Genomic DNA, 26779 nt, shown 5'->3' with positions numbered 1-26779 from the left:
TGATAATCCACCCCATAGTTTATTGGTAAATTCAAGCTCAACCCCGTATGCTAGAAATTTATAAGCCATATTTACAAGATAATAACGAAGTGCAGCGTTGCAAGCGATCTTGCTGCGGTGAGCTGCGTCATTAGGAAAGTGCAGGAATGCGTCATATTTAAAACAATATGATGCATCCCTGTGCTTTCCTCTGAACTGGCGCACAATAGGCTGCCCAGTGCCATGGTGCAAGGGTGCCTGCGTTTCAGGGATGATTGATTTTGTGCAGGAAGGGACACCTTCATTGATGGTGTTTTCCACCTTCTATGTGTGCATCAGAATGCAGCCCACATAGAAAGAAGAAAAAATGAGGAGAAATCGAGGTATTTTGCCTCGTTGTACCAGTTTTATGCCTCCCTTGGAGAGGCGTCAGAATCTGTAAATCCGTGCAAATCTGGGAATACGTCAGAATCGATGGGTGTTGGAGAGTTATGTGTGAAAAGGGGCCATATTTACAAGGCCAATAAAAAGCCCCGCAGGGTGCCTTTGCATGGCTTTGTAAATATGGGCCAGCACACTGCACCACTAAGGTGTCAAATAAAGTGACTCTCCAATGTGACTTGTAAATATGTCCCCTTGTTTAGGTCTCATCCAAGACAGTGCATGCACCTCCTCTTGAAAGACCTTTCGTTTTCTAACAGAGGGTGTTAGAGACCAGCCATTTCTTATCATTGGCTGGCTTCATTGCCACTATCATTTACTTGCTTACTACTGGTTATCTGCCTTAAGCTTCCTTCTTCTTCATGTGTTTGCTCATGTAGGCATTACGTTTGTGCTTCCACTGCACAATTTTTAGGGTACTACCTTTTGTGTTAGCAAACACAACAAGATGGTGGACGGAGTGCTGAAACTTTTCAACCATTCACCCCCTGTCTAGTTGCCCCCTCCACCCCCAATAACAAAAAAAACAACTCTATGACATGGACAACGCTGGCTGCCTCACAGGACTTTTTTTTCCACAACCTCTATTGTCCGTGTTGACGCCCACCTGCCCTTTATGTTGCCTCCTACCCCTCAAAAAAGTGCTACCATCCCACTGGTCAAATCATAGCAATTTCTTTCCCCACACAATATGCTGTCTGTGTTACCCCCTGCCCTCTCTTTATTGTCTGTGATGCACTTCTCCACCCACCATAACAAAAAATGCTATGACGTGGACAGACTTGGCTGCGTCATATAACATTTTTCCCCACAACCTTCGTTGCCCATGTTGATCCGCCCAAAGCCCTTCATGTCGCCTCTCAGTCTGCTATAAATAAGTGCTATGATGCAGGCACCACTGGCCACAAGATTACACCTTTCCCGACACTCTGGGGCATATTCACAAGAACGTGTGATAACTACTGCAAGAGTAGCTTAATGCAACTCTCAACATCGCAGCCCATCGCGGGAAAATAACCTTGTGTCAATGTGGAATTCACAACAAGGCAGTACCATGCGATAGTCCACTGAAAACGCGGCCAATGTCCGTGATACAACCACCCCGACGGAGATAAAAACCCAAACCACAACACTAGAAAACATGCGATGAGCCCATCCGCGATAAGGAAAGTAGGGATAAGCACCGCCAGGACTGCGAAACACACGGCAGTCGGGAATAAGCACAACAAAAGCCTGAAAAAGTAAGACAGACCAAACAGAAAACAACAGCCAACCACAATGGCTGACAACCCCACCAAACCCATTTGCAACAAAACATTGTACATGGCAGGCCAACTTGGACAAGATGAATGCAGCCTGAGGGTAGAGGAGGACAGTGGCACAAATCCAGAACTCCAGCAATGATGCAAAAGGCACAAACAAGCAGAAACACGTCAACAACAAGAAGGCAGCAATGCACAGCCGAGGTGGGAGTCCAGCGCCACACCAAGAGCTTGATGACATGGACAAAATCAGGTCCATCACATCTATCTGGAGATGGTGGCAGGACTCGGGTCCCGCAAACTGCACCAAACAACAGACACAACAGCAACAGGGAGAGGAACCAGCAGGGCTTGGGGGACGGGGGCAGATGGGCAGATGGGCACAATGGCACACATGCACAACTAAGCACAGCACAACTGCAGACAAACCATGCACACGAGCAACAACACCAACCAGGTGCACAAGTCACACAACCCGGCAATGTCAGACCACTGAACAGGCACAGAAGTGAACACAACACCGCCTGAAAGGGAGAAGGGTGAGCCAAATCAGAGCTTAAGGGACATCTCACACACAATGCAGCACACACACATAGGAAGCAGAGGACCCCAATATCCAACACAATGTGGTACAAACACTAACTTGTGCACAACCAAACACAGGACACAGGCGCCTGTGGCTGGTAAACAGCCATACACATCTGGCAAAGCATGAAACAGGGACATGATAATGCACATGTACAAACACACAGTCCTGATGGGGTAGCAATGCATGGATGGCAGGGAGCCAGAGAGTCCGTGACACATATTGGCATACAAATCAAGACACAACACAGTTGGAGACAAGTAAAAGTGCAGAAACGTTATCAACAGTACGGCCAAGATAAGTGCCACGATATGCAGACCAATGCAGCAGCATGTCTGAATGAGGAACGTAGGAAAGCACCCATGTCCATCTCGGGGGTGTCCCTCACCAACACAAGTCAGTGCCAACCAGCGTTGATTGTCCGCGCCTGGAACATGAGTCCCGGCCAATGTAGCCATGTCCACTGTCGTCTCTGGACTTGTGACCATATCCACAACATGCAACCATGTGTTGTGACAAGTGCAATGGCTCAGATCCAGTTGTGGCTGCAGGTACCTTGCCACTCGTCCATGAATGCGAGTGCAGCTACATAGGCCAACATCTCCAATGAGCGATCGTCTGCAACCACATCTGACATGTCGTCGACGTAATCAATCAGCTGACCAGGACAGATATGCTGACTCCAACCAGTGGACCCAATGTGCACCAAAGCCCAATCGGGTAGTGGCTCAATGTGCTCACGTCACACGACGATCCATGCATGCCATAAGCAGTCATCCTGGTGACACTCCTGGCCGTGGTCCAACGGGGTGCGCACACACATGTCGAATTCCAGGTCAGCTACCATTACGTTGGAGAGGCAGACATCATTGGACCACTCGAATATGCAGGAGTGACAATGCAAAACAGGGTGCACGCAGGTGACGTGAGCAAGGCAGAAGCCCACCCGGTAACTGATCTGCAGCACTGCCACCAGCAGTGCCCCCAGTACATGCAGCAGACGTGCACGGTACAGCTCCACGTGACTGGAGTAGACCATGTGTCCGGGATGGTCTGCCATTGCATAAGTGGCTCTGCTTGAAGCGGCACTGGCTTGCCCTGAGACAGTCTGGTGGATGAAATGTCACAGCTCGGTGCAATGACCAGTGTCTGTGTGCAACGGGTGCAGGCCTTGGGTGGGATGGGAGTACATGTGAAGGCCATATCATGCACACCAACTACGACCAAGGACCACTGCATATGGGATGCGTACACGATGGTCTCGCGCCGGGCAGTGCGTAGTGTGGGAGTCGCAAGCAAATGCCATCGTACCTGTCAGGGGGTGCTGGGCACATGCAAGTTCCTGCTCGGAGCTGCAGATGTTCTACTGCCTCATAGTACAGACAAAGGACCTTTAATCCCTACTTTAACTTCACCAGCTGCATGCATACAGGAGATGTACAGAGGCCAGTCGCATGTGTGGTGGTACGTCATCGACCCTGGGAATCATGGATGATATGCCCAGCACGATGCACATGAGCGGACTCACTGTATGTCACATTGTCACACAGCTGCTCCGCCCTGCCATGGGCACCCACACTTGTGTGCGCTGCACGGTTGCATCACGTGCACTCCTATGGGACACCATTTTAATGACTGTCCACGCAAGTCCAGCGCCATGCCAACATCATCGCGACGCTGGCCTTTGAAGGTTTGCGCCCACTTGGGTATAGGCCAGTGGTCCAGGTAGGATGGACACAGGTGTCCAGCCCATGGATGGCTGGGATCGAGCAGTGAATGAGGCCAGGCAACAGACTGATGCAACCGCAAGACTGATACACATCACGCCTAGTGCTCCGTCATGTCCCAATACCTGCCGGCCCGCCCTCCCGGTACATGCCACATTGCAACATCGTGTACTGTCGCCCTGGTGGTGACAACTCCCCAATACAGAGACACACTTACTGCACTTCCTGCACCAGGCCAGATCCAGACCACACCCTGCCCCCCCTACCGAACCAGCACACGCAGCCTGTGCATGCTGGGGGGCAGGTGCCGGGCTACATGTCCAGGGTCACTGCCAACGCATAGGTGACATGGCAACGTCCGCAGAAGACAGCACACTGCGATGTTGCAGGGCCCTTGCACATCAAGCTGACACAATGAACACATGGATACACTTGCTCAGATGGTGTGAATGGCTACGGGTACGTGCGCACCACCACATTTATTAGCAGGCACACTTACCTAGTGACACCTGTGTTGAATGTGTGTGGGGTGTGTGCACACCAGCCGGCAAGGGCTGCCTGGTGCAGTCAGAAATCGACAACAGTGTACATCGTAAAGGACACAACCATACAACCATAAAGGCCCAATGATTTATGCTGCACAGAGTTAGTGGCCCAGATGCACAACGTCCTGACTTGCGTTGCACTGGGGCAGGGTCACGGGTGCAGAGCAGGTCCACGGGATGACAAGGGGCCTTGATGCAGAGTGTCTCTATGGATAGTGGAAGGTGTACCCCAAGGGTAGGATGCAGAGGGCAGGTCCACACTGATACAGTCACTATTGTGGAGATGAATGGAACAGACACATGTCGGACACCAAGTCAGGTCCAGCCAGAAGAAGATGCAGAAAACCACCAGGCCATGGGCTCTGACGCCACCAGGGTCCAAACAGATGGTGCCCATGACTCATTGCGCACAGAGTTAGTGGCACCAGTGCAGTTAGGGGATGCCGCCTGCGATAAAAGGGTGTCCAATGGTGTGGATTCCTTCACATCTTACCCAAGACACAGTTCCACATGTGTGACCTAATGGACCGCAGTGAAGGCCTGAGATAGCAGTCAGCACGGGCCATTCACCGAGTGTCCCCGGCATAAGTTGGATGGCCCGACTGGCCTGCGTAGTTCAGGTTCAGTGGCACCACGTGACGCGGACTTGCGATGAACAGGGTTGATGGCACCAGGTCAGTTGTTGATAGTGTTCGGTCACCTCCGTGACTGTGACCCGGCTTTCATCTGGACTGAGCCGCATCTTCCTCTTACTCCTCTCTGTGCGACCACTGGTGTGGACTCCGCCATTTGTGACTCGCGACTAGGTGCTGGATGTGTGACCTACTGGTCCGCAGGGTAGTCCTGGTCCCTCATCCACGTGTGGCCGACTGGCGTTGAACAAGATTAGTGGCACCACATGTCGCCGGCTGGCATTGAACAGGGTTAGTGGCACCACGTGTCGCCGGCTGACGTTGAACAGGGTTAGTGGCACTACGTGTCACCAGCTGGCATTGAACAGGGTTAATGGCACCACGTGTCGCAAGATGCCCATATGGAACTATGCCTCACTGATCAGGGGGGTCTGGTGCTGTGTACACTGCCCAGGCTTTGGGGTCACTGCCATTCAGGACTCAGGACACAGTTTCACATATGGGACCTACTGGGCCGAAGAAGATGCCAGTATAGTATGTGAATGTGGAAGGAGTAATGTGGGCCAGCATCGGGGGGCCAGCGATGGTCTGTGGAGGCTGCTGAAGTCACAGAACTGGTGCTTGGAGCTTGCACCGGCATGTGGTGGACCCTCCTTAGCACACGCCGGTTTTGGCAGGTGATCAGTGTGGCCTGGCTGCGCAGGGGCGGCCTGGCAGTTTCGGGGTCCAGTGTGCTGGGGTACGGCAGGCGCACAGGATCGCAGGCAAGTCCGCTCACGAGGACGGCGTCGGCCTCGTGCTGTGGTGAGAGGTGCCGCCCTGGAAGAGATGTTTGAGATTTCCGGAAGTGGACCACGCCCAGGGCTACGTGCTTTTTATTCACACCCCTATGCTGGCCTGGCATACGCCGGACAATCCCACTCCGTTCACACTTACGGGGGGGACATAACAGGCAAAATTTGCGCGAACTCCCCCACTGGCCGGGGTGACATGGTTGCGTCCACTGTCCACTACACTCCATGCACTAGAGGTGTATTTCGCCATGGATATGGGTATGTTCTGCATACTGCGGTCTGTCCAGCACATCTCTGCAACTCTTGGCATTGTGTGATTTCCCAGTCATGGTTCTCCTGCCTCCTTCACACATGCCTGGTTGCCACCTCTCCCCACATTGGGCTAGTGTGTGACTGAGGTGCCATGCCGTTGATGGCTCATGTGCAGGGCTTGCCCAGGTTACCATTGTGAGTTGTTCTGTCATGTCTGGTGGGTGGGCATGTTGTTTTGCATGTTGGTTTTGATTTTGTGACGTGTACATTGGCAGAGTTGTGAATTGCATGTTTGTGGAGTTGAGGTGAGTGGGGTGTTCATTTGCAAGGGGCTGTGCATTTCCCTTGGTGCCATACTGGGGACGCTGGTTGCTGATGGACTGTCAGAGGATGGAGCAATCGCGCACAGTGGCTGGGTATTTGGAGGCGAGATTGGTGTAGGTTCCACGGTGTTCGGTTGTTTCCTGCACATTGATGTGGGACGTGTGATTTCTGTTGCGGTGATTGTGTGCTGTGTCGGCAGGGGGCACAGGTATGACATGTGTGCTGTGGATTGCCCCCGACATGTGCGTGCATCCAGCTATAACGTATGGTCCTTGCTTGGTGTCCAGTGGATCCTGCGCATTGTGTTGGATGTATAGGGACTGGGGTGACAGGCTGATGGTGTTATCCAGGTCAGGTGTGAGGGACTTGGATGTGGCTGGCTGTGTGACTCCTCCGACTGTGGTGGATGTTGGTTGGGGGGTACCAGGGACCAACAGGTGCAGCACAGCCAGCAGCTTTGTGTGGGGTGGGATGTTGGTTGTCCGCTGTGTTGGTGCCGTCGGCCTGTTGGGCGTTGTTGGTCAGGATGCGTAGGATGGTTGTCCTTTTCGGCCTGTAGTGGGCAATGACATTGTCAGGTGTTGGGTCTGTGAGGCTGGTGCATTTCCTGGGGGTCAGCTGACTTTGTCTGCGCTGCCTCTGTGATGGCCCGGGGGGGGTGGTGGTCCGGGTGGGGCTTGGGGTCCTGGGGTGGTTGCGGTGGGTGTTGTGGCCCTCTTGGGTGTCCGGCCCGCATGCCCGATGGCTCCATGGAATCTGCTGCCCTTCCGATGTGGCTGTGGGCTGTGCTCTCTTTTGTGGTGCAGGCTGTGGTCCAACTTAGCACCAGGTTATGTTATGTTATGTTAGAACTATATTTCTTGAGCGCACGGCTACCCAGAACGGGTGTCCCGGCGCTTTGGCAGAGAGTCCTGAACACAACCAAGAAAAACCCAGCGGCAGAAACACTGTAGGCCCACTGGTTAGGCGGAGAAGAGGAGCGTCTTAAGCTCCTTTCTAAAGGCCAGAAGATTGTTAGCCTTGCGGAGTGACAGAGGGAGCTCATTCCACAAACTGGCCGCCATAAACTGGAAAGACCGGCCTCCCATCCGCACGCGTTTGATCACTGGTACCTCCACTTTAGCCAGGTCAGCAGATCTCAAACTCCTCCGGGGAACGTAGAGAGCAATCCGCTTCCTGAGGTAAGCTGGGCCAATGCAGTGGAGGGCTTTAAACGCCAACGTGAGGACCTTGAAACTAATTCTGCTAGGGATAGACAGCCAATCCCTAGCAGGTCAGAGCAAGTGTTTTTTTCCTGCTGCTAACACGCCTTATGGCCTGTTTTGTGTTCTTGTCGCTGTTCTGGCTATTTGTTGTGAATGTTGTGGAGTGGTGTTGTCGTGGCATTTGGCACCGGAACGCCTACTCTGCATCTTATTAGCGATGGTTGCGGGGGTCATCCATGGCGATATCTTTTGCGGCTGCTATCGTGGGTAAACTGGTGCTGTGGGCTGTTAACACGAGATTGTGAATGGGGCGATAAGTTTATCGCAAATTTGGCTGCGATTAAGTGCCGTTAACTTGGCTATAGTTCCTTATGAATATGCCCCTCTGTTTGTTCCATGTTGCCCCATACACCCTCCCCTCTTGTTGCTAATCCATACACCCTCCCCCGCTCCTTGTTGCTGCCCAACCACTCCTTCCCACTGCCAGCAGTTCATAAAAAGCACTATGACATGGCCAGCGTGCACTTTATTTTTATTTTTATTGCCTTTCAGCTATGCTGAGCAGCAGTCATGCTGCTGTGTAACATGGCTAAAAAAAACATTGGTAATGCTAATACCTCTCATAGGCAAATCCTAGTGACTTCGCAACGGCTTGTTTTATTTAGTAAGAATGTAACATTTAAAGAAAGAAATACTGCCTTGAAAATGGTGTAGATTGATCAAGATTTGTTTTCAAAAGGGAACTGGTAATGGCAGAGATATAGTTACAGAAAACATAGTTAACACATTTATAAATTTGAAAAAGACAACAGTGTACTTTTGTTGGATATGCTGCATAGATTAACAAAAAAAACAAAGAAAGAAGCATACATGCTCATATTCCTTGGCTTCTCCCCAAAGTAATTCACACAGCAGTCAACCTGTGGGATATCAATCTATACCCCTTCTCTGACCCCCTTGACAGGCTTGTAACCAAATGTGACAAAAGAGAAGGAGAGAAGAGACTGCTCCCCTGCCAGCACAACTATGGAACTAAAGTAAACATATACAGTGCTATCTAATGCATTTTGTCATTTATTGCACCCAAGTTGTTCAAATTTGAAGGCATCGTAGTACTTGAAAGATTTTTTGGCTAATACCTGATTGGTTAAATCACAAAAATATGGGGAGTCTGGCAAGAATGCAGGGGAAGGAGGAACCAAATAAGTTCACAGCCGGGCAGAGACCTTTGAGGAAGTAAGTGGGGCATAAGGGGAGGCTTTGATGGGTCCTTTGACTAGTTGAACATAGACTCTGACACTCCTAAAGAAATTCTTTTAACTATTTGTTAACAGAGTTTGACTATAATGTCCAACTGCCTCTTTACCCTCATGAAGCTCTAGATAGGACTCCACTTAGTAAGGAGAATGAGCAGTATAGCAGATACAATATCCTACTAATCTCAGGGATAATACTTGCATACTGTATACAACCTAGTGCATGCAAAGTATGTGCACATTTGTAGAGTAACTGTGCTGGAGATTCACACTTTGTACTGCTTACACACTGGTCCTGCAGGATGTGAATAATCATAGGGATACATTGTAGGCATGTATAATTATATACACTGATATATGTAATGATGTTGTGCATAAGTAATTATCTCTATCTCTCCCATACCTACAGAGAAATGCGAACAGAGAGATCAATGGGTAGGCATGTATTTCATGTATGAGTATGGTAAATGGAAGTTTCACTATTGAATGCACAGAAAGAGGAAACTAACGGGATCGATGTGGAGTCCTGACGAAAACCTACTAGCCCGGTGAGGCATTGGTGTGATATCTAAAACATGCTGACCCAGGAATACAGAGGACACTAATTTCCTTAGTGCATTCCACTTTTTTTAACTCCGTCATCGTGACCTTTGAAAATAAAATTGACACTTAGGAGGCATTAGACAATTTTAATTCAAGGATCCAACCCAATAGCCAAAGAGTTCCCTGGGCTACCAACGCTAAGGCGGTCAATGTACGCCGTGGAATATGGACAAGGACTATATGATGACGCATGCCACTTGGGATCCCAGTGGCTGGGAGTACTTATAATACCGTAGGGTGAACTTATTGGGCTTGTACGGAGAGATAGACTAAGCACATTAGGGGTTACCTCCTGTTGTTTTTGTAAGGTAGGAAAAAGCCAACTTTCTAAAAGGTCAATTTATTGAATTGTAATTTAAAATCAGACTTCGCCATAAGTGAGGGTTTTTTATTACAATTCCAAAGACACCAAACACGAACTGATTACCCTTTTCCTTTTAGAATTACAGCTTATTAAATGTAATATGGTAACTACAATGTTATCTTATGAGAGAGGTAGAACTCCACTACCAAGACATGTAAGACTTAAATGTACATGTCCTCCTTTTTTTAAATACATTGCACCCTGCTCTCTGGGCTGTCCAGGGCCTACCCTAGGGTGATGTATACATATTAAAATGGAAGTTTCAGGCCTGGCAAAAGGTTTATTTTGTTGTGTCAACACTGCATAAACAGGTTCCAATGGCAGCTCACAGATGTTTAAAGTGCTTCTTAAGTGGATGACAGAATAAGTGCTGCATGCCCATTACTAGCATTTAATTAACAGGCCCTGGGCACAGGCAGTGCCCTTTCCTATGGACTCACAGGTAATTCAAATATGCCAATTGGGTATAAGCTAATTTCACCATCTTTTAAGGAGTGAGCACACACACTTTAGCACTGGTTAGCAGTGGTAAAAGGAGCAGAATCCTAAAACCATCAAAGGAGGATTGACGGCAAACAGTTAGGGGAAAACCACACCATGGATGCCAGGTCTAACAGAGATAGTAGGGGGTTTTATGAAAGAGGAAAGGGTGACAACAATAAGGATTGGTTTGGGATTTTAGGGTTCAGCGAAGGGTATCATTAAAGGGTAGTAAGGATTTTTAGGGTTCAAGGAAGTGTAGCAGAGATAGTAGGGAAGTTTAGTGTGCAGTGAAAAATAGCATTAAAGGACAGTAAGGATTTGTAGGGTTCAAGGGTTGACTGCCCCAGAAGGTGTGGTATCAGAATAGCAGCTATTTTTTGGGGCTAGCATGTGGATTTTGGTGCCAAATTTAACAAAGTCACCAGGTTGCTGTAAATACTGTATTGTTTCCCCTTGTTAAATTCCTGCAGGTGTAGCCTGCCGAAACTGAATGGATGTTGAGGGATTTTATACACCCGATGATTACGCAGTGCAATAAATATCATTTAACTTAAAATTTCAGCCCAAGAGTTTAGGAAGAGTGTTAGAACTTGGGTTACTGGTTGACTGGGGTGTGAGCCCTGGTCAAGCAGCAACGACAATCCTAGTCAACGTAAGGTGCAAGCAAAGCCCAAATTAACCGGCGCTTAACCCCCGGCAGCTTGTCACAGAGCAGTAAGGCTTAACTAAGAGGCAATGTGTAAACTATTTGTGCAACACTTTAAATAGTAAATCATTGAAAACACCACACAAAAAGATCCTACTCCAGGTTAGAAAAATAGAGCTCAATTTAATAGATTAAACAAGACCAAAATGACAAATATCCAATCAGTAGAACGGAGTTATGAATTTTTAAAGAATAAAATGTTAACTAGTGCCTAAAAGCATAAAACGCCATCCGGGGATATCTGGTCCGCCAGACAGGGTCAAAGTCAAAAGTTCAGGCTGACCGCGATGAAGTGCGGGTCAGCTAGAGGGACCAGATTGGTCCCCCTGAAGGTTTCTCTTCTCACATTTTGTACCAAGAGTCCATTTGCATTCGAGAGGGCTGCCGGGAGCAAGGAGAGCGCCACTGTTGGTGGTCGGCATGCCGCAAATAGAAGGCTGGGTGTCACGGACAGACAGACTTGAGCTTTGTTCTGGCAGTCCTCATAGGGCGATCGATGCTTCCTGTGCAAAGAGATGGGCTGGCCCCGGCTTGCACTGATTTTTAGTGGAGTGGTGTGAGTCCGGTGAAAATGGGCTCATTCCCATTGGCGAAGAGCCCAACAGCTTGATTTAAAGAGCCTGTGAGCCACACCAATGGTCCAAGATCTGAGAGGCACCACTCACTTGGGGGTCAGGAACTCACTACGGCTGGGTCCAGGAGCTGTTTGGGGAGTCATTTATGTCCATGAGACACAGATCAGGAGACTAGCAGACTAGCTTTGGGGTCCAGGGTTAAAGATGAAATCGCAGGTCCAGTTCTTCTTTCCCTGGCAAGAGGGCAACAGGTCAGCACAGCAGGGCAGAAGTTCCTTTAGAGCAGCAGTCCAGCTGAGTGACAGTCCTTGTAGCAGAACAGCAGTCTTTCTTCCTAGCAAAGTATCTACAGGACCAGAAGTGTACTGAAAAGGTCCTTCTTTTATAACCTAGTGCCATAGTTCTGGAAGGTGGGATAAGCTTCTAGACACTGGCTTTGAAGTGGATGGAATCCCCTGCCTCCTCTGTCCTTGCTCAAAGCTGGCTGTAGTGGCAATGCAGGGTCATTAGGCCCTTTGTATGAAGGCAGAGTACAGACTATTCAGTTGTAAGTGGGGCTGTGCTCAGCTCTACCCCCATCCTGACAGCAAATGGCCCATCCAGACACACCTGATCACTCTATTGTGTGACTGTCTGGAAGGAATTCACAAAAAGTAACTGTCAGTTACACCCCATCATGCGGCTCAAAAGAGGCTACAGCCACAAAAGGGCTAAGGGCATGAAAATGGCAACTATTTAAAAGTAGCTTTTTCAAAATTGTAATGAAAAATCGGACTTTACTATTAAAGAGGGTTTATCATTACAATTTCATAGACACCATACATGAACCGGTCATCCCTTCCCATTTGGAAATTAAACTCACAAAATGTAATAAGGCGACTTCAATGTTATCCTATGGGAGAGATAGGCCTTGCAGTAGTGAAAAAAGAATTTAAGTATTTTTCACTACCAGGACATATAAAACGTAAATGTGGATGCCCTAATTTTTAAATGCATTACACCCATGACCTCTGGGCTGTCCAGGGCCTACCCAAGGGCTTGATTATATGAATTAAAAAGGAAGATTTAGGCCTAGCAAAAGGATTACTTTGCCACTTCAAAATGGCAGTTTAAAATAGCACACACAGTCTCTGCAGCGGCAGGTGTGTGACATGTTTAAAGGGGTACCTAAGTGGGTGGCACAATTTGCGCAGCAAGCCCATTAGTAGCATTTACTGGGTACATGTGGTGACACTTTACTAGGGGCTTACAAATAAATCAGGCACAAGCATTTTAGCAATAGTTAGCAGGGGTAACGTTCACAGAATCCTATGGCAAACAAAAATTAATTCTGCAAAAAGTGGAGCGCACGGACAACAAGTTTGGGGATGGCCCTGCAAAAAGGGCCAGAGTCCAATAAAAGGGTTAATTCTCATGCTATTTATTTGAAATCTACCAAGATTGAACAAAGGACAGAAAACAGCACAACAATTGTCACATATTAGGTCTGAGTATCTCAAATCTAGAATTGTCACTGTGAAGCACCCCGTAGAGAACACCCATGAGATACACTTACCCCATATGTCATTGGCATGGAGCTCAACTGCTGGGAAAACACCCATCTTATAAACCTCACTACACTCTCTCAGACCAGGGATGGTCATTAAACACATGAGAGACGTAGCTTTTTTATGATTAAGCCCACAACCACAGACCCACACAGGTTGGAAGAAGCACTACAAGGTCTAGTAAATGGCAGAGATCCACCATACAAAATACATAGCATAGAAGAACCTAACATAACACACTATGAAGAAGATCCGGTTCACAGAAGGAAATGCAGAATTTGTGAAGAGCAAATTTAATGGCCCAGTGAAGTCTGGGGGTCCATCAATAGATTGTGAGTTTGGCTTGGAGATCTCTACCTTCACGCCGTCAGCTTCTACAGTGCCCATGTTATAACCTAGAGATGAATCTAGATATCAGCAGTCTGAAGAAGGTGCGAAGTGCTGAGGTCTTCTGTCCACTTGCTGACAAGATTTCCTTAACCATCAATGGGGCATATTATCAAGCCAGGCGATAAAATTATCGCCGCTTTAGCGGCAGAAAACTGCCGCAAAAACGGCGATAATGGGCTTGATAATATGCTGTATGGTATTCCAATTTAAGCCCAGGTTAGACGTCCTTCACATTAAACATGGGCTTCAATTGGAATTCCATACAGGATATTATCAAGCCCATTATCGCCGTTTTAGCGGCAGTTTTCTGACGCTAAAGCGACGATAATTTTATCGCCTGGCTTGATAATATGCCCCAATATTATTTGTTTAAGATGACCACGTGACTCAGTATTTCAATGCTTTAAGACTATTGTCAGTCACTCACATGCAGAGATGAAGTTAGCCAAAGCAGGTAGCATGGACCCTTACATCTTCACCCTTAAGCATCCTGTATAGGGCTTTAGGATTTGCATCCTAATATGCCTGGTTTGTGAAAGTTGCTGATGGACCCCCTTCTGTCTCATGGCAACAATTCCTGGGCTCCATCTGAAAAGAGATCAACTTAGCAGATGGAGAGACACGTAAAGAACACCTTAATTAAAAAAAAATGCACCTGACAACTCCCAGGCTTTTCTGTGAAACCGCCTTGTTGTGCCCTGCAGTGATTCCAGATGCTAATTTGATTGCCTTAATGAGATGTTCGGAAGAATCCGAAGGCTCAAAGAAAAGACATCTCCCTGTTTACTCTAGTGTGGTCCTGGATCGAATGAGCGCTGCTGAGAACAGAACATTTCAGATGTGCCAGGAGCCTCTCAAACAGGAATGACTGTTGATGGAACAGCGAAGCACGTAGGGATGGTGGGCTGCAAACAGGAACGTGGAAACAATAGCACATTTAAGAGCTGCGTTTTGAAACGTATTTACATTATATATACTTATAATTGTGAGCACGAGGTGTAAATGAATTACTCAGAATATCACAATTAATTTTGGTGTACCCCCAGAGTTACTAAAGCTGGTAAAACTGGAAATGCGTCAAAAAGCTATGCTTCCTGTATGGTCTGGGACTACCGAATTTCCCCCTCCCCCTGCGCGTAAATCACAATTTTAATGAGGGACATGAAAAGGTAATTACTTTTGGAGGCGGGGGTCGTACAACCCCCGGCCGTATTTATTAAAATATGAAAACAAAATTAAAAATCTTGAAATAAACAATATTTACACAAATATACGCAGAAAACATAACACGACATTTGATTACAATTCATATGCACAGATATCAGATGGCTAACCTTAAACTATCTCTAATACATAGTTTTCCTATCCTAATCTAACATCTGAACATAATCATACATTAATTATTTTCTGCGTATCCTATTTGGGCCTACGGCAAGGTCGCTAACCGGTGTCAGATCCTTATCAATTAACCACGCCCTCCCGTAGGAGTTGCGCATGCGCAGAGGGCCCGCTTACCGAGAGGGTACTTCCCCCCCCCGGTTACCCCCATACGTTCCCTGAACTCCATTCCAATTTGGGGGGTCTTGCACTCTGCGCCTATGTTCTGGAATAGGCCCCGTGATCAGCCTATCCCCTAATACGGAGCGTCCCAACTTCTCAATATCCGCACCGACAGGCGCCTGCGTGCACATGCGCCGTAATGGCAGTTAACCGTTCCATGACACAGGAGTTAATGTGTCCCTCTGCCCCTGATACTTGTGTTTTATCCCCTCGGCAAAGGTATATACCTACATGGCAGCGCACTGACACCATAACACGATGGGCAAAATAAATGGGTGACAACCATACCCTTTCACTATAATGCATGGGCAGCTCCGACGGTATATCCCTGCCAGGCAGACGTACTGCCGACTTACCACAAATTGCAAAAAAAAAAATGAGTGATAACTATACATTCCACTATGAAGCATATGGCGCACTGTCTGCAGCCAGCACCACTTGAAACCACTGGATGATCACTCATCCAACTTGCTGCCGCCGCTTGCCACTCACGTTCCAGATCCACCAGTTCCCTTGGTTGTCCACTTCTAGTAGTCATAGCGGTGTGTAGCACTTCCAGGCATCCGGCGTGGATCCAAGTATATGTAAATGAAAACCAAACAGATCATTAGTGGTTTTGTCTTTGGGTAAAAGACACAAAGTGTGACAAAACGAATGCAAGATATCATAGGCATCCAACACACTATAATCACACAAGCCATGAGCGATAAGTACGGTGTATCGCAGCAACCGAGTGCAGAGATACCACGTGACAAACCATAGGCCTCTAATGATTGCTCCGGTATATAGGGCCGACTGGTAGGGTGTGCCACAGCGCAGAAACAATCCAATAAACCAGTGTTCTGGCATCTGTGTGTAGAAATAGTGTGTGACACAATAAATTAGTAATATGCATACATACCAGTAGCACACATGGGTGCCGAGTGCCGGAATAAATGTTATACCAGACCCATTTCTGCTGTTGTAATTTCAGTTAAGAAATGACTCAGTCATGGCCATTTCGTCAGAAAGCTTCCCAGAACTTTCTGTAGAAAGTACTCAATTGTGGCCACATTGTATATTTTATTTTTCATTACTCTGACGGAGACAGCATTTTAGCCTTGAGCTTGTATAAATCAACAATACAATATCACAACTTCTGGGGTGTGGCCTGGACGCCAATGAAGTAAGCGGCAGTGCTTGCAAACTCCGTCCCGCCGGCCACTGTTCAGACCTATCCTGATTGCCCACAGAGAATACAAGGAGCCGCAGACCGGTACCATGTGACAACCACCAGGACAAATTGCTGCGCCTCTTTGTGACCTAACGGGTTTCTAATGTATACGTGCAGCCGCAATGGGTGTCTAGGTGCTTTTTAGCAGTCCCCCACTTTGTATATGTAACTGCACACGTGTGCGCAAGGACTCATTAAGGCGTGACCGCCCGGCATGGGACGTAATGATGCGATATCATTCGTGGCGATAATGCGCTTGAGCGACTTCACCTGGGCCAGCACCTCGCAAGACCGACCTCCCAACCGTGGAATGGGTTGCTGCCCCATGTCAATTTGGAATATCTAGATGTGAATGGCCACTGAAAGGCAAGTCACGTTTCGTACTACCAATGCCAATGATTTGGCCATTCTGATGGGAACCAATCGCCCCGGCCAGGTCCTTAGTGTCAAAAACCTGCCGCTGACACTTTAAATATGAATCCCCACTTGCCTTCCTTGTGAGACGGCCAAAGCACACTTATCCATGCCTGGTGTTACAAGCCATCCCGGGAGCGCAAGCCATTTGCTCTTAGTTTTCTATTTAGAACAGCACGTACTGTGCAGACCATTCACATCAGACCCTCCCATGAAGCCTGACAGCCCGCTGAGAGCGCTTAGCAGAGCCCCAGTTGTATTACAGGAATTGGCCAGTGAAAGTTCCCTGTATGACTACAGCTCCTGAAAATGCCCGAATCTGAGCATACTGCTGATGACCAGAACCCTTTGTGAAGCCTAATTCCAATATTTGCATCAAAATGCACTCTGTGTTTTAAAAAACCGGCATGATAAAGTGATGGATGTAAACCATCACTGTGATTGCGATCCTATGGAAAACAAGCCGAAACACAGACAAAAAGAATTTCGCAGAGGTAGGAAATGTGATCGCTGGCTGAATGTGGGCCCAGAACCATGCGGCATGAATTTCAATTGTGGCTGTGGGCCCAGAACTATGCGGCATGAATTTCAAATTGTGGCTGCCTAATTTGAGCAGACCTGGACCAAACCCTACCCCTAGCCACTCACTCACGAAGAACAGGCCTGAGATGCACCTCCTCACAACTTTTCACCCGTTATGGCGAAAAGCAGTAGATTCGCCCAAGTAGGTTGGTTTTACAGCTTGTTCACACTGAGCTCTCACAAAGCACCCACCGGTGATAAAAGGTATCTAGCCTTTAAACTATATCCCTGAGATATCGGTGGGAAGCCCTCCCGTTGTGCGAGGTGCTTCAAAAAATGCACTTTGAGGTTAATGGAAAGAAATACGCAACTATGGTGTACCCCCTTACCAGTCTTCGCTAGCAGACTTACCAATTACACCAATCGCATCACATGAGGTGCGAGGTGCTTCAAAAATGCACTTTGAGCTTAATGGAAAGAAATACGCAACTATGGTGTACCCCCTTACAAGTCTTCGCTAGCAGACTTACCAATTACACCAATCGCATCACATGAGGTAACCTTGGAATCACCCAAACAAGAGTGCCTACCATTGAGTGTACCCAGCTTAGAACCCGTTGCATCACATAGCACATATTGCCATATAAGACAAAACTTTGCAAATAGACTGTCCATTGAGAGCGCGTATCTCCCCACCATATCCCGTACACGAGGGACATTGAGAATATACTCTAAGTTGGGAGCGCGTCGTGTTGCGTCGCGTTTGAAAACCGGTATAAAAATAGCTCAAACCTATTTGCGCTCCTCAAGGGAGCATAAGATGTGCCTGTTTTCGCCTGCGAGACTTGTTCAATTTAAATGTTAAAGCGCGAACCCGGCCCAAGGGTATTGACGCGCGTTACCCAAGCACCGGCTACATTACACTAGGACACGTTCATGTACCACTGTTAATATGGACAGAGAGATTTGTCCCATTCTCACAGGATGTGGACGCTGCACCGAAGCTTGAACCCTGGTTTCCAACACCAAAATCGGCAGCTCCATCTACCAAACGACATTCTCTCCTTTATCGCGGCATATTTGCCATAAAAGCATATAAAACATCCAAGGACAGACAATACTGCTTTGTTAACATTGATCGTCACATCATAACATCAATAAACCGAATTGTGTGATAACAACCTAAAAGTTGCTCCTCATAACAGAAATGTAATTTCACATTGAACATTAAATGCCCATTAGAGGGCGACAAACTCATAACGTTGTCTGATTTGTAGCGCGCGCCTAATAAAGCAACCCTCTCAGACCCTAACCATTAGGCTACAGTGACTCTTATGGAGCGCAGCCTGCTGCAGTTCCCACCTTGCGTGCGGCTTAAAACATTGCCCAGGCACTACTGGCAGAGCTATACTACAATCGAGATTAAATCCAACTGAGCTACACAATATTCCAGTAATTCTGCCCTTAAATGCACAATGCAAATATCCGCCCGATTAATTGTATGTGATTCTGTGGAAAAATGAGGCACGAACTGACAATCTCTGCGTGGCTCCCTGCATGAACTGCTGCACAAGAACACGCGCTAACCAATCGCGCCACCGGAGCTCACTCCTTCCTCTTCAGTGAAGCGCAACTGCCCCGCTGCCCCCACACCGGCTGAAACAACAAACTCGAAGCACGGTCGAATCGAAATACCCTTAAATGAAATCGTAGCCATACTGCATTGCGCCAGACATGTTGCATTTGTATCGCCCTTGTACCCGCTGCCATTTGTAATTTTCCTAATTCCATAGCCCCCGCCATTACAAATTACGCTGCTACCCAGTGCGTGCTCACCATCCTTAACAGAAAGGCCAACTGAACTAAGAAGCCACTCTCAAGACAAGCCCACCAATGCCAACAATTAAGTAACACAACCAATACTGAGGCGGGAGCGGGAATACTTACACTCCGGTCCCCCCTGCTGTACCAACGTTGCTAAGGCTGTCCACTATTCCGCGCAGGCTCCGGCTCGACGTCCTCCTCCATTTGCGTTGCAAGGTCAGCTGCTCTTCTCTCGAAACAGCTACTGGACGCGCACCTGCTTCTCCGGTCCCGAACGCCACCGCCAATGAAAGCCTTCCGCTGATCCGGCGATCGGCTCCCCCCAACAGCCCCCGCAGCGATACTGCTCCTTCTAGGAGACACCGATGAAATCTCCGACCCCGAACCTGCAGGGAAACAAAAACAGCAAACAAAATAGTTAGCAGCCCCCCAGGGGCTGCGTCCGGATGGCCGAGAACGCGGGACCAAGAGAACGCGTCCCGCGCTCCCCGGCCTTTTATCATAGCACTGGGGGCAGGCCAGTTCTAACTGGCCTGTCCCCTGCCGCCCCCTTGACCCGGAAGCACATTAATTGCTTCCGGGCCAAGGGTTCCCTGCCGCCACCCAATCCCGGCCGTGACGCGCCATTCGCGTCATGCTGACGCGGTGGACGCGCCGGGCCGGGCCAACAGGCGAGGGGGGGGGGAGGGGGTCGGTGCCCCGCCATATCTGCGGCGGGGCCGATACCGGCCCCGCCTTTCCAAAGCAGGTGTAACGAAGAGTAACATGTTTATTCCTCTCCATTATTTTCTCTTTCTATGTGTCCCTTTAAGGGCTGTTTTTGCGCAGGATGGTATCCTGTCTGTTACCATGGTGCAGGCGCTAGGCTGTACAAAGTGTGCCAGCAGTAGGAGACAGCAGAAATACGCTACATCTTAGTATGTATCTTGCTTTTTTGCTGTCTCCCTTTAAAGCAATGTAATGCCTTGCTTGCTTGCTGCTCTACATTATGTAAAATGTAAGTAAGTACGCCCTAAAGTGCCTGTCCACAGGAGTATAACGCAGACAGAGATTTAGGGAGTGGATAAAGACCTAAAGATTTCGGGGCAGATTTACAAGCCCCTTGCGCCACTTTTGCGTCACTTTCCCATGTTAAAAGTGACGCAAAAGTGGCGCAAGGGGCTTGTAAATCTGTCCCTTCATTTTCTTGGACACTGTTTCTTCAGTCAACATTTGCCCTAGCTCCATCATGCCCTTGGAAACAGTGGACACCCCCATTTCTTTAAAATATATATGTTAGACTTGAATTTTTTCAGCTGGTTTATCACAAGGCTTTTTGCTTTTTGGCTTCCTGTATTTGACCTATTTTTCATTGTTTTTAGAACTCCAGCCACTTTACCAGTGCTATTCAGTGCTAAAGTGCATATGCTCTCCATATAAACTGTGTCTACGATTGGTGTTTCCATGAAAAGCATAATTGATTTACCCATAAGTTCCCTCTAATGTGCACAGATGTGCCCAGGGCCTGTAAATCAAATGCTACTATTGTGCCTTCAGCACTAATTGTGCCAACCACACAAGTAGCCTTTCAAAGGGTTTTCAGACCTGCCACGGCAGTGTCCGCCCAGAGTTTTACTGCCAGGTCGACCTGGCAAGTGCACCCACTTGCCAGGCCCTAACCTTCCCTTTTCTTACATGTAAGACACCCCTAAGGAAGGCCCAAGTTACCCCTGGATTATGTATGCCAGTGAAACTTCAAAGGGAAATGTGGTACAAATACTGGGGCCCTAACTCCAGAACTTTAGATTACTACTGGACTAAGGAACCTGCCAGGAAGAGGATATGGAAGAGTTGTGAGGAGCAGTGACGGCTCCCCATTGGTGTGTGGGGGCGTCGCCCCACTGCTTTCTCGCAGTGCAAGAAGGCAGAAACTTAAATGGTAAAAACTACCATTTTATGTTTCTGCTTCTTGCACTGCGAGAAAGCAGAAGTGCCTCTGTGCCTGGTTGGGGGCGGGAAGGTGGACGGTCTTGCTCGAGGGCAGGGGGGAGTGGCTTACCCACAGTTATGGGTACTGACTGTTTGGTCGGCCCCAGGGTTGAACAAAGCAGTCATGCGCACTTCCCCTTTTTCTCTATGTCGGCTGCTGCATGCAGCCTACATAGAGAAAATTACCCGGCTGGGGCGCTCTCCGCTGCGCCTCACCAATCACAATGCTGCCTTTGCAGCATTGTGATTGGCTGAGGGGAGGGATGGAGGCTGCCTTTCCTGATGACGATGAGAGCTGCAGGAATTGGAAAACGGCGAAAGTCGGGACCAGTCCAGAAGTTGAGGCGGCGCGGGACGGTGAGTTTTATTTTTTATTTTATTAAACCCCTCCCACCTCCCCCCGCGACTAGCCCATTTCCATTCCACCTTCCCACCCGCCCGTCATTGAGGACGCGATTGACTGTGTGTATATGGGGATGTGTGAGTACAACTGTATTACACTAGGGGTGTTGGCATTATCATTATTACATAACACGTGCGAAGTGCACTATGTGTTTTGGAACGCGGTGCAGAAATCTCGGGGTGACAAATAGGTAGAAAATAGAGCATGATTCTGTGTAACCCTTATGTACATAGTACAATTGTGAGCTTATTTATATTCTATGACCCTGATAGAATTTGCTGTAAGACGTCTTTATTATCTTTGGAGCTCAAAAATGATAATAAATAACTAAAATCATGCTAGTTAATGGTCTCTGCTGAATATCTGTGTTCGTGAGAATGTAAATAGAGGTAACAACTACTTGATAACTTTGTAAAGGTGTTGTAAAGTTAACCGTTACATTCCAGTCAGTTATTTGCGCATTGACAATCTGACCAAGTTAGGTAGTGTGAACAAACGGCAGTTCTCTAAAAACACAACCTGGAGACTTCGGGGCATATTATCAAGACAGGCGATAAAATTATCGCCGCTTTAGCGGCAGAAAACAGCCGCTAAAACGGCGATAATGGGCTTGATAATATGCTCTATGGAATTCCAATTGAATCCCATGTTAAATGAGAAGGACATCTAACCTGAGCTTCAATTGGAATTCCATAGAGCATATTATCAAGCCCATTATCGCCATTTTAGCGGCAGTTTTCTGCCGCTAAAGCGGCGATAATTTTATCGCCTGGCTTGATAATATGCCCCTTCATTTGGCGGCTTCCTTTCTCATTGCTGCTGCACCGTGTTAAACATCTGATGCCAGTGTACTTGTATTCATTGGATATGTGTCAGTTAACCTTCTTTGTGCCAAATAGTCTAACAGTGCTCCCCTCAGTTCCTCTTCCATTAATTTGCTGTAATATCTGAGACGCATGACTAGTTTGCAGCGGCGTAACACAGGCCCCCTCAGCCCCGCGCCGTGGCGGGTGCGTCCCCCAGCGGCAGGGGCCCCCCTCAGCTCAGTACTATAGCCTGAGAGCTGATTAAATTTGGAGCCCTCCATGTACCTTGTGGGGGGGGGGGGGTAGCGCTTATGTTTTGTTACACCTCTGCCAGTTTGTGTCGGAGCTACCGCCCTCAGGAAACATGTTTTATTGTGTGTGCCTTTGCTGTAAGCCAGTCCTGGGTACCAGGGCTGCCGCAAGGGTTGTGGAATTCGCACGTGATAGTGTTGTCCATAGTACGTTATCATCGGTCAGTCATTCCTTGGGTGTAACATCAGTTTGGAGACAAGTTGAATAGCTGCTTAGAAACTTCACAGAAAGTTTTATATAAAAGGGGTTTCACTTTATTAATAGCTTACCTCTCTCCAAATAATTACTGATGCACTATATGGATACGTGGGCCCGGCACTCAAGCAATGATATGAGGTTAGGACTGGGAGTTAAATATGTGTGGCACCGCACTGAAATGTGATACTTTAAATTCTTTAAATATTATTCTGCACCAGTATGAAAGATGGCGTGCTAGAACTTGCTTCACATCAGACATTTTTAGCTGTAAAATCTGAGGCAAAAAACTTGATTTTAATGACTATGTGCTGTTATAGCATGAACAAAAATAGGAAGCATTAAACACCACGTGAAGCGCATAGACTCTCATTTAATTTCTAAGCGCTATATATGGTACAGCATACACAGCAGCACGCTGCCGGAGTTGCTTGTGACAAAGCGCAAGCTGGAGAGCAGAGCCATGACTATGTTTTATTGCTTTTACTGACTTGAAAATGCAACAAATGCAGTTTCTCATGAACTTTGGCATAATCAACTTCCTTCCAGGCTATCTTTTCTTTTATTTATTTAACCAACTTGACAGAGAGGGGCTGCAGAGACATGAGGGCAATGTAGAGCAGTCATCGCAAGAGTGGGCAACATCCCGGGTGGCAGGGCCGGACTGGGAACCAAAACCGTCCCTGACAAAGTGCTCGCAAGTCGCAAGCCCCCCCTGCCCCTCCCCCAGGGCCAGTTTTCAGCCGATTTTGTTACAGGGACAATTTTGCAAAATGGCCCTGTAACAAAAACGGCCCCCATGGGCCCAACACTGGCCCCCACCCTTGCAGCGCACCGGGGGATTGCCCGGTGCCTGCTACGGCCAGTCCGGCCCTGCAGGGAGGGGGAAAAAAGAGTCGGACAGCAATAAAGGATTCTCAAAAGCACGGCTTTAAACACAGGTAAGGCTTCATGGGGGTGTGGAGGAGGCGAAGCAACATGGGAGAAGTATTTATGTAAATAAACAGACAACCACCCTGTAAATATATGGTGTAAAAGCCACCATTTGAATCCTTTTTTTTCAAAGTTTTCTTGTGAGGGGAAAAACCCCCATATCCCCCTTTTGCACTTCAGGCTCACTCGCTTATTATACTTGGGTAGAAAGTTTTCGCCTCACCACTTTGAAAATCCACCAGCCGCCACTGGTGAGGAGAGACTACCACTTTGCTGCGTGCTTTGCTGGGTTGGCCTGCAGTTTCTGCTTCTATCTTGGGCAGGGAAAGGCCTGGACTGTTCTTTTTGCAACCTAAGTATCTCCAAGGGTTTGATGTTGTGCTTGCCTCCTGTTGGAAGTCTCAAGGAAAGCAAAGACTACAACATCTTCTGGGTGCAGCCTCTGGGACTCTGTGTTTCAGTGGCTACAGAGGGAAACCCCATTCCGATGCCATCACTGCGACCGCCAGCAGTTCCGTGAACTGAAGGCACTGCAGAGGGCACTGCCGCACTTTGCACCTCAACCCTGGTCTCACCGACGACATCTGCTGCCGCCATTAAGCTTCTGCTTGCACCACCACCCTGGTCTCACTGACAATGCCTCTGCAAGTTGACATCCTCACCACTGCTTTCACCGTGGTTTTGGGGCATCACTTGTAAGTTACATGACGCACCGCCCAGTCGCACATCGCAGTCTTGGCCCACCGATACCAGCTTCAATGACTCCAGGTCCTCAACTGGCGCCGTGGCTTGCCCCGTGACTTGTCAGCACCACAATGAGCACCGCCCCATTTTGCACTGCAGGCCTGGTCTCACTGATGCCACCTGACGACCGCCACTGAGCCACTGCGTACATGTGACTTGAACAGTTTTGCACGTGGGGAGTGATTCACTTCAGGAAGTACAGAGGTTAGAATCAATATAATTATCAGATGTATTCTGTTTTTTCTGATAATTGCATGCGACTTGAGGGCACCACACACCGCACCACTCCGCTTCACACCTGAGCCTCGCCGCCCAACACTGCCGGCTCACACCGCCGTGGTCGGCCAGAATAAAAAGGTACTGTCTTGAGGATATTCTGACACAGCAGCCGGCCCACACTGCTGGTGTCAGCCGGAACCTTTGGATTTGCGTTTTCAATCCCGGACAGCGCTATCAACTTCAAGGAACTATATGTAAAGTCTGTTTTTGCATTATTCGCATTTTGATAACTGTATGTTGGATTTTTATCGTTTTGGTCCTGTTTTACACAGATAAATATTGGTATTTCTCTAAAACTGGTGTGGTGTCCTTTTGTAGTGTTTTCACTGTATTATTGTTTGTTATGTGCACATGCTTTACACTGCCTCTGAAATAAGCCTGACTGCTCATGCCAAGCTACCAAGGGGGCGAAAAGTGGTTATTTCAGATGTGTAACACCCTTATCCTGAATAGAGTAGTGGAATCTGCCTGGCTTAGGTGCATACCCTAGCCAGCCAGGAAACCCCTATCTAGCAATGTATGAGGGGGCGCAAGTGTAGGTGTAGGAAGGTGGATATCTGACTATGGTTACCCCCAATTTTTTGCCTAGTGTCTAGCTGGTTTTTCGACTTAGTTGGCCTGAGACCCTGCCATTCAGGATCTCAGCCTATCTGCTCTCTCTTTAAAATGGACTCCATGTACCCTAGGTGCATAACCCATTGGAACTAGATCACCCTGTGAGCCCCTGTACCAGTGTACACTAGGTACCCAGGGCATTGGTGTATCTAAGGCCTACCATTGGCTGAAGCATGTATTATGCCACCCCTGGCCTGGCCTAACAAATTTGACACAACTGGCTGATCACTCAGCTGGGGTAAGTTGGTGTAACCACCTCTTACTTAGGTGTAATATACCTATGCCTAACCTTAAATGGGACACATGTTAACCTATAAGTCACTCCTATGGCAGGCCTTAACAATCCTGAAGGCAGAGTGCTTGGTTCCATGTGAGATGGTGCTCTGGCATGAGCTGAGCCTGTCTGCAGTGGTCGGAACAACTTCCTTCTACCGTTTCCAGATATCGTCATACCATATACTCTTAAGTGCATTATGAACCTCGCGGTTAAATGCTATCTTTGGTTTGGCTTTATCAAAACATGTCGAGTAAGGTGTCATACGAATTGGAATACTAACCCCTCGCCAATTCTGGCGACGGGATTAGCATTCCACCCTTCTAGAGGGACACGACATGTACAGTACCTGAAACCCGGGTAAAATCAGACATAGCCTCAGCTCCACAAAATGGATGCTGCCACCACCGACACAAGTCTGCCCTCCTGCTGCTGGGAGTCCTTCCAGCTTGGGAGAAGTGGACAAAGGGTTTCCTGCCAAGGGAGGTGCGTGTACTACCCCAGACACGATTTTGTGTATTGGTCAGGTAGGGCTTGAATGGAATCAAACATGCCTGAGGCTCACAAGGAGCCTCGGTGCATATGCCAGTTCAAACCGGTCCTGGGGCACACCAGCCCCGGACCTGGGGAGAGCTGGACAAAGGATTGGGGGTGTAACCACCCCCCCTTCCTGGTCCCACCCTTAGGGAGGGACCTAGCAGGTAGTCCGGCCCCTAGAATCCGCTTAAAGGTAGGATCTGTGTCCTAAGACTTCAGACATCCTGGAATCAACTTAACTACAAGAAGAAGACAGGAACTTCGACGCTCTGCTGCACAGAGGACAGAAGGAAATCTCCCCTACGGTCAGGGAGTGACCATCTTGCTAACGCAAGCACCAACCAGCTATTCGATGTCTGCTTTGCCGTCGCCTCCCGCCGGAGCCCGAGCCCAGAGCCCAACAAGACCTGGACCTGCAGACCTCTCACCGCCCGATCCACAGTCCCTGAAAAGAAGGAACCCGTGGAGGCACCGAGACACGTGGAGCCAGCCATCTTGAAAGACTGACG

Source organism: Triturus cristatus, chromosome 3_1, assembly GCF_964204655.1.
Source record: "Triturus cristatus chromosome 3_1, aTriCri1.1, whole genome shotgun sequence".
Lineage (NCBI taxonomy): Eukaryota > Metazoa > Chordata > Amphibia > Caudata > Salamandridae > Triturus > Triturus cristatus.
The sequence above is the reverse complement of the archived record's forward strand: the minus strand, read 5'-3'. Positions refer to the sequence as shown.